The sequence below is a fragment of the Ictidomys tridecemlineatus genome, chromosome 3 (assembly GCF_052094955.1).
Source record: "Ictidomys tridecemlineatus isolate mIctTri1 chromosome 3, mIctTri1.hap1, whole genome shotgun sequence".
NCBI classification, from domain to species: Eukaryota; Metazoa; Chordata; class Mammalia; order Rodentia; family Sciuridae; genus Ictidomys; species Ictidomys tridecemlineatus.
This window is the reverse complement of record NC_135479.1, coordinates 177,061,487-177,067,513: the sequence shown is the minus strand read 5'-3', so window position 1 is coordinate 177,067,513 and position 6,027 is coordinate 177,061,487.

Genomic DNA, 6,027 nt, shown 5'->3' with positions numbered 1-6,027 from the left:
GCCATGACCTCCCATCGCTGTCCTCCTGGCACTTAAACCTTGGCAGGTCTGCTTGGCACTGCCCCTGGCACTTGATTTTCATTTTAGCCAGGGTACCATATGGGAAATACAGCCCTACTCCTTCACCCGGGCACTTTGCTCTCCCTGGGCCCTTAGTCCTGCACCCAGAACCCTGACACCTGGCAGTGGCACTGGCACTCGAATCTGCCTCCCTCCTGCTGGATCCCTGATCCCAACCCTAACCCATCTTGGCCCTCCTTTCACCCTCTTCCTGGCCCCCCTTCTCTTTCCAGGTCCCATTTGCGTGGTTATTGGTTCTGGATTCTCATTGGGGAAAGTGTGCCTTATGGGAAATAGAGCCCTGCCTTAGCCCCTTGTTCTCTCTGGGTCCTTGGTACTGCACCCGGAACCCTGACACCTGGCAGCGACCTTGGTCCTGGATCCTGCTTCTCCCCTAACAGATCCCCAGATTCCCTCCATGGTTTTAGCCCTCGTTCCCTCCTGACCTGCGGGAGAGATGGGGAGAGAACGCCCCAATCAGGACAAGCCAAGAAAGGGGAGGGCTGAGTGACCGCCTGCATCCAGCCCTCCCTCGCTGGAGGACAATCAGATGCATCAGTGAGACAAATCAAAGCAGGAGCTCGTTTATTGAGAAAACACACACAAAGCTAATATAACATATAGGAGCCAATCAGGATAAAGGTCAGCAGGGTGGGGAGAGTTCACATGTAGACTCATCCTACAAGCAGTAATGAGTTACACGAGCTGTCCACGAGGACAGAAGGGTTCTGAGCCTATCCTAGAGGTGGTCCGATTTTTCATCACAACCTTCGGTAATGCATTCTGGCTGATCGCCAGGTGCCATCCTAGCCATGTGTGGCCCCAAGACTGGGAAGTGGGTAGCAGCCAGCAAGTTAGGTTTCCTCTTATCTGACGCAACATGTCCCACATGTTACATCATGCTCTACATGTGTCCACTGTCCTGAGCCCCTTGCCCCAGCACCAGCCCTTGGTTCTCCATTCCTTGGCCTGTATCCTCATTTGAGCCTCTGGTGATCCTTGTTGCCCAGGGCGTCCCTGGGCATTGACTGCTGGTCCCTTGCTTGGGCCGCTTCCCTGTTCCCCTTGATTTCACTGCACTGCAGACCACTAGTGCTGCCCCCCTGCCTGGCCCCATCCTCTTATGCTCTCTCATGGCATGGGCCCTCTTCTAGGTCCCTCGCCTGGGCTCTTTATTGGGGTCTTGGCCCTCACCCCACTAGCACCCATCCTCCGGCCCTTCCCGCTGTGCCCTCCTTTGGCCCTTCCATTGTCCCTGTCCCTTTCAGGCCCCCTTTCCTAATACCTTTCCCAGGATACTCACCCAAGCCAGGGGAGTGGACCTGGCCTCTTGGCCCTTCTGGCTCCCTCGGGGAAAATGTAGCCCTGCCCCTTGCCTGGGCTCTTAGGCCTCCTTCAGCCTGGGCCCTCCCCTCTTCACCCTGGATACCCTTCAGTGGATCTGGACCTTGAGCCTGCCTCTCCCTGAGCGACTCGCTCCCCTCTCTCCTCTCCCTGACTCCCTAGGTCTTCCAGGGCCCTGGCACTTGGCTCTCCATTCCTGGACCTGGCTCCTTGCTTGAACCCTGGCTGCCCTTCTCCAGGACTCTGTCCATGTCCCTGTACCTTGATACCAGGCCCCTCAGTTGTGCCACTTCTGTGCTTCCCCTCTCTTCTCCTTGTGCTGTGGTAACCTGGTACTGCTGGGACCCTCCGTTCCCTCTGATTCTCCCTGGACTCCTCCAATGGGACCTGGCTCCCCTTTCACCCAGCAACCCCTGCCCCCGCTTCCGCACATAGGGTTTCCCCACACAGTGCCATACTTTGGCCCTCCTTGGGTCCAGGTTTCTCTCTGAGGATCTACTCACCTGTGGCAGAGGTGTGGAATTTGCTGGCTTCTGCCCCCTGAAAGCTCCCTATGTGGGAAACAGCCCTACCCCTAGCCTCCTTTGCTGCCTTAAAGCTGACACCTGGTAGTGGACCTGGGCCTTGAGCCTTCTTCCCCCTGTGTGACTTTCTCCCTTGTTTCCCCTTTCTCCTCTCCCCAGCCATGCCTGGGGTCTGGCACTTCACTCTCCATTCCTGGCTTTCTTTAGGGTGAGAACATTCCCTCTAAAGTGCCCTTCTATCATGTTGTTCTGCCTCATCTCAGACTTGAGAAAATGGAGTCATCTGACCATGGACTGAGACCTCTGCAACCATGAGCACAAAATCAGCCCAAATAAACTTTCCTCACCCAAAATATTCTTATCAGGTATTTTGGGCACATTATTGAAAAATTGACTGGCATAACTTTATATATGCTTTGAGAGTGCACTCTTCCAGGAATTTGAGATCTAAGAAAGGAGTAGAAATATTTTTGCTTTAGTGCTGGAGGACAGAAGGATATCAATAAAGAAAAAGAAGTAACTAATACTGCTGCAGTCTGGCTGGGCACAAACCATGAGCCACTGAAGCAGGAACAAACTTTATTTCTGAACTCCACCAGCACACTCCACACATGCTCCTGAACGCCATGCAGCTCCTCCAGGAACTAGCAGCCGGAAATCCCTCCTCCTGCATTCCCCAACCAATGGGAACTCTCCAGGAATCTCCGGGAATCCCCACTAGAACTCCAAAGTAGTGTGAGAACTGCAAAGTAGTGGCCAAGGCGGATAGTAATGCCTCGCCGGTCAATCAATATTATTGGCAAAATGTCAGGGGCCATTCCGACTCAGCTATGGCTCTCAGCATCTCCCGCCTTTTGTTTAATTAAACAACAAGCAATGTGGCTTAGGGACAGTGCCTGTTAGGTTGTCCAATACAACATATGGTCCTTACCCGTCATCGGATGAAATGACCTCTAGGCGTCAGCCTCCTGTCTTAGTTTGGTACCACTGCAATTGGATCATACCCATCACTGAATACCGGTCCAGCATACAGCCATACTTGTGGATAGGCCTTTGCATCAGTGGGGAGGTGAGGTTCTTTGCCTCACCTCTGTTGGCCCCCAAATTTGGCCTTGGAGCCAGTGTGGGGGGGTGAGGTTCTTTGCCTCACCTCTGATGGCTCACAAATTTTAGACCATCACTAGCAGAAGGGAGGAGAATACAGAAATGCCACGACACTAAGCCAATTAATGGCTCCTTTGAAAAATTGTACAACGGTGACACATCAGCCAAGATACTCCAGCATTACCACAATTTGCTGCACCAACAGATAGTTCACAATATATACAAGTGATACATAGTCCAGGCAAGTTCTGCAAGCAGTTCAAAGCAGAGGAATCTATCAATATGTCTATTTCCTCCCAAAGTAAATCGACTCCTTGATTAAGCATTACTTGTTGAGTTATTATTCATTGATGCATCAGTTTATACAGTTTGTCTGTTTCTCAGTAATATTTTACAAAATATCAAAATGGAGCTAAATTTTTGCTCCAGTGAAATAACTGAAAAAGAACAATCATGTAAAGTAATTTTATTGAATATATTGCAAATGATTCTGCTATGCTAAATGTACCAAAGCCTTTAGTATCTAACTCTGGGAAGAAAGTGGACTCAATAAGTTGTATAAGTATAGCATCTATTTGATAAGACTCAAAGCAAGTGAGGACTTTAATTTGCATCATTAACATTACACTCTGTAGTGTATAAGAGAATAGAGCATCTTGGTTTTAAATCAACACATGAGATGGTATTTCGTAGGTTTTTAAGTCCAGATATAAAAGTCTAATTCCTTGGATTGACATTTATGTTTATCTTTGCACTTGGTATTGGTCTCCTGGGTTGAATTTTCACCCTGAGCTCTTTTCATATAGTCACAGTTTGGCATTTTTATTTCATCTCAAAGGGCTCCCTCTCTCCCTCCCCTTCTCCCTTCCTTCATTCCTCTTTCTTTCTTTCTTTCTTTCTTTCTTTCTTCCTTCTTTCTTTCCTTCCTTCCTTCCTTCCTTCCTTCCTTCCTTCCTTCCTTCCTTTCTTCCTTCCTTCCTTCCTTCCTTCCTTCCTTCCTTCCTTCCTTCCTTCCTTCCTTCCTTCCTTCCTTCCTTCTTCTTTTCAGACACTGCACACAACTTTGATAGCTCCAGGATTACGATGGTGACTTCTATTGCCAATGCAGTTCCAGAGACTGACTTCTTCCTGGACTCAAGGTACTTTCTTCTTCCTGAATCTTTTCCTCTGCTACCTTTTCTTCTGGTACTCTAGAGCTCTGTTAAGTGATGTTATCCCTCCACCAAGGTTTCACCCAATTCTGACTGCTGATATGTTTTTCCTAAAACTACATGAGCAGTTCTCCTAGAGCAGCAAAGTAATGATGTTTGGGAGCAGTGTGAACCTGGAATCTGGAAAGGAGAGTTCAGATTCCACTGGGTATCCAGAGTTCTTGACTGTTATGGTGCTACGTGAAACCATAAAGAGATGTTATGAGGTCAAAGATTTGAAATCATAATTGAAGATTCAGCAAAACAACAGATTGGGATGAGTAATAGTGAAGGAAAAATGGATGTTAATGAGGCAAAGACAAAACAAAGTACATAAGAATGGACACTTAATGCTTTTGAACATAATAATTATTAATAATTAGATAGAATCAATGACATTCACCCAAAATTAATTAGAAAAATGCTGAAAATTACAGAACTCTTTTCAAATTCCCTCAGATAAATATATAATACTACTAAGCTTTTTTAGTAGGAAGCATAAGGTTAGCCTCACTAATGTTAGACACAAGAAAAGTAAAAGAAACACACATTTAAATGGCATATTAGAAAGTGTTAAGAATTTGTAGGTTAGTGGTGAAGCACTTGCCTAGCATGCATGAGTCCCTGGATTTGATTCCTGCATTATAAAAAAAAAGAAGGAATTGTCATTATAACCCATGTCATTAAAAAGTTGGCAAAAATACATTTCTCAATACTGGTTGTTTGAATGAGTTTGGTAGGATAGTTGAATATGCAACATAGCCATGTATACTATCAATTTTAAATATACTGTTTGACACAGGAATTTCACTTTAAAAAATTTATTTCATAGATTTATTTCCAGAAAACAATAAACTAACTCTATGAACAGCAACAACAACAAAAATAGTGTTCTTTCATTGTATAAGATAAAAAAGATCCTCTTAGTTAGAAACAAGGCAATCTTTAGAAATCAAAACAGAATTGATTGTATAGAGGTTCTAAGACATATTAAATGTCCTTATTAATCCAAGAGTAAGAGAGTATTAGGGATTTCTACATCTATGTACATATTTATAGTATTAAAAACATGGCTTCCCATTAATATGGAATCATGCAGATTTTAAATCCCTAAACAAAAATAATGATGCTATCCAAATTTACAGATTTTGTGTAGGATCTTTAATCTTTCACTTTCATTTCTTTCTGTTTCTTCCTGGAAATTATTCTACTGAAATGAAATTTAATTAATGGCTTTTTTAGCAAAATATTTGTAGAATCACAAAAACTACAAAAATATTGAGATTTCAGGCTGCAAAATGGGTGCAAATAATATCAAAAGTAATTCAATTAAGAAGCTTATTAAATTATGAAATAGATGCAAAAGATACTGAAGATTATTAAAAGACAAACTTTTAAACCATACAAAGATTAGTTAAGGTTAGTTAAAGATTAGTTAAGTAAAAGTGTCATAGTACAATTAAATGGAGTTCTAGTCAGGACATACCTTCTTTTCTTCCTGGTACATTCCCTAACTCACACTAAAGCACTTGGCCTCTCTCTGTGCTACTTGTCAAAAGCTAAGCCTTTCTCAAGCTGAGGAATTGGAACAGAACCTATAGCCCTCTGCCCCTTGCAGGGACCCACCCTGAATCTTGGCCCCAGGCACACTTGAAATTTTAGAGATTCATTCCTGCATTGAAAAGGCTATCAATACAGTAAATTAAAAATCCTTTCACTATGATTTTAAGACAAGATGTTAAGATTATATATCAGATGATATATTAGGAATGTGAGTTAATTGTTTTCTTCTAGTTTTACAAGAA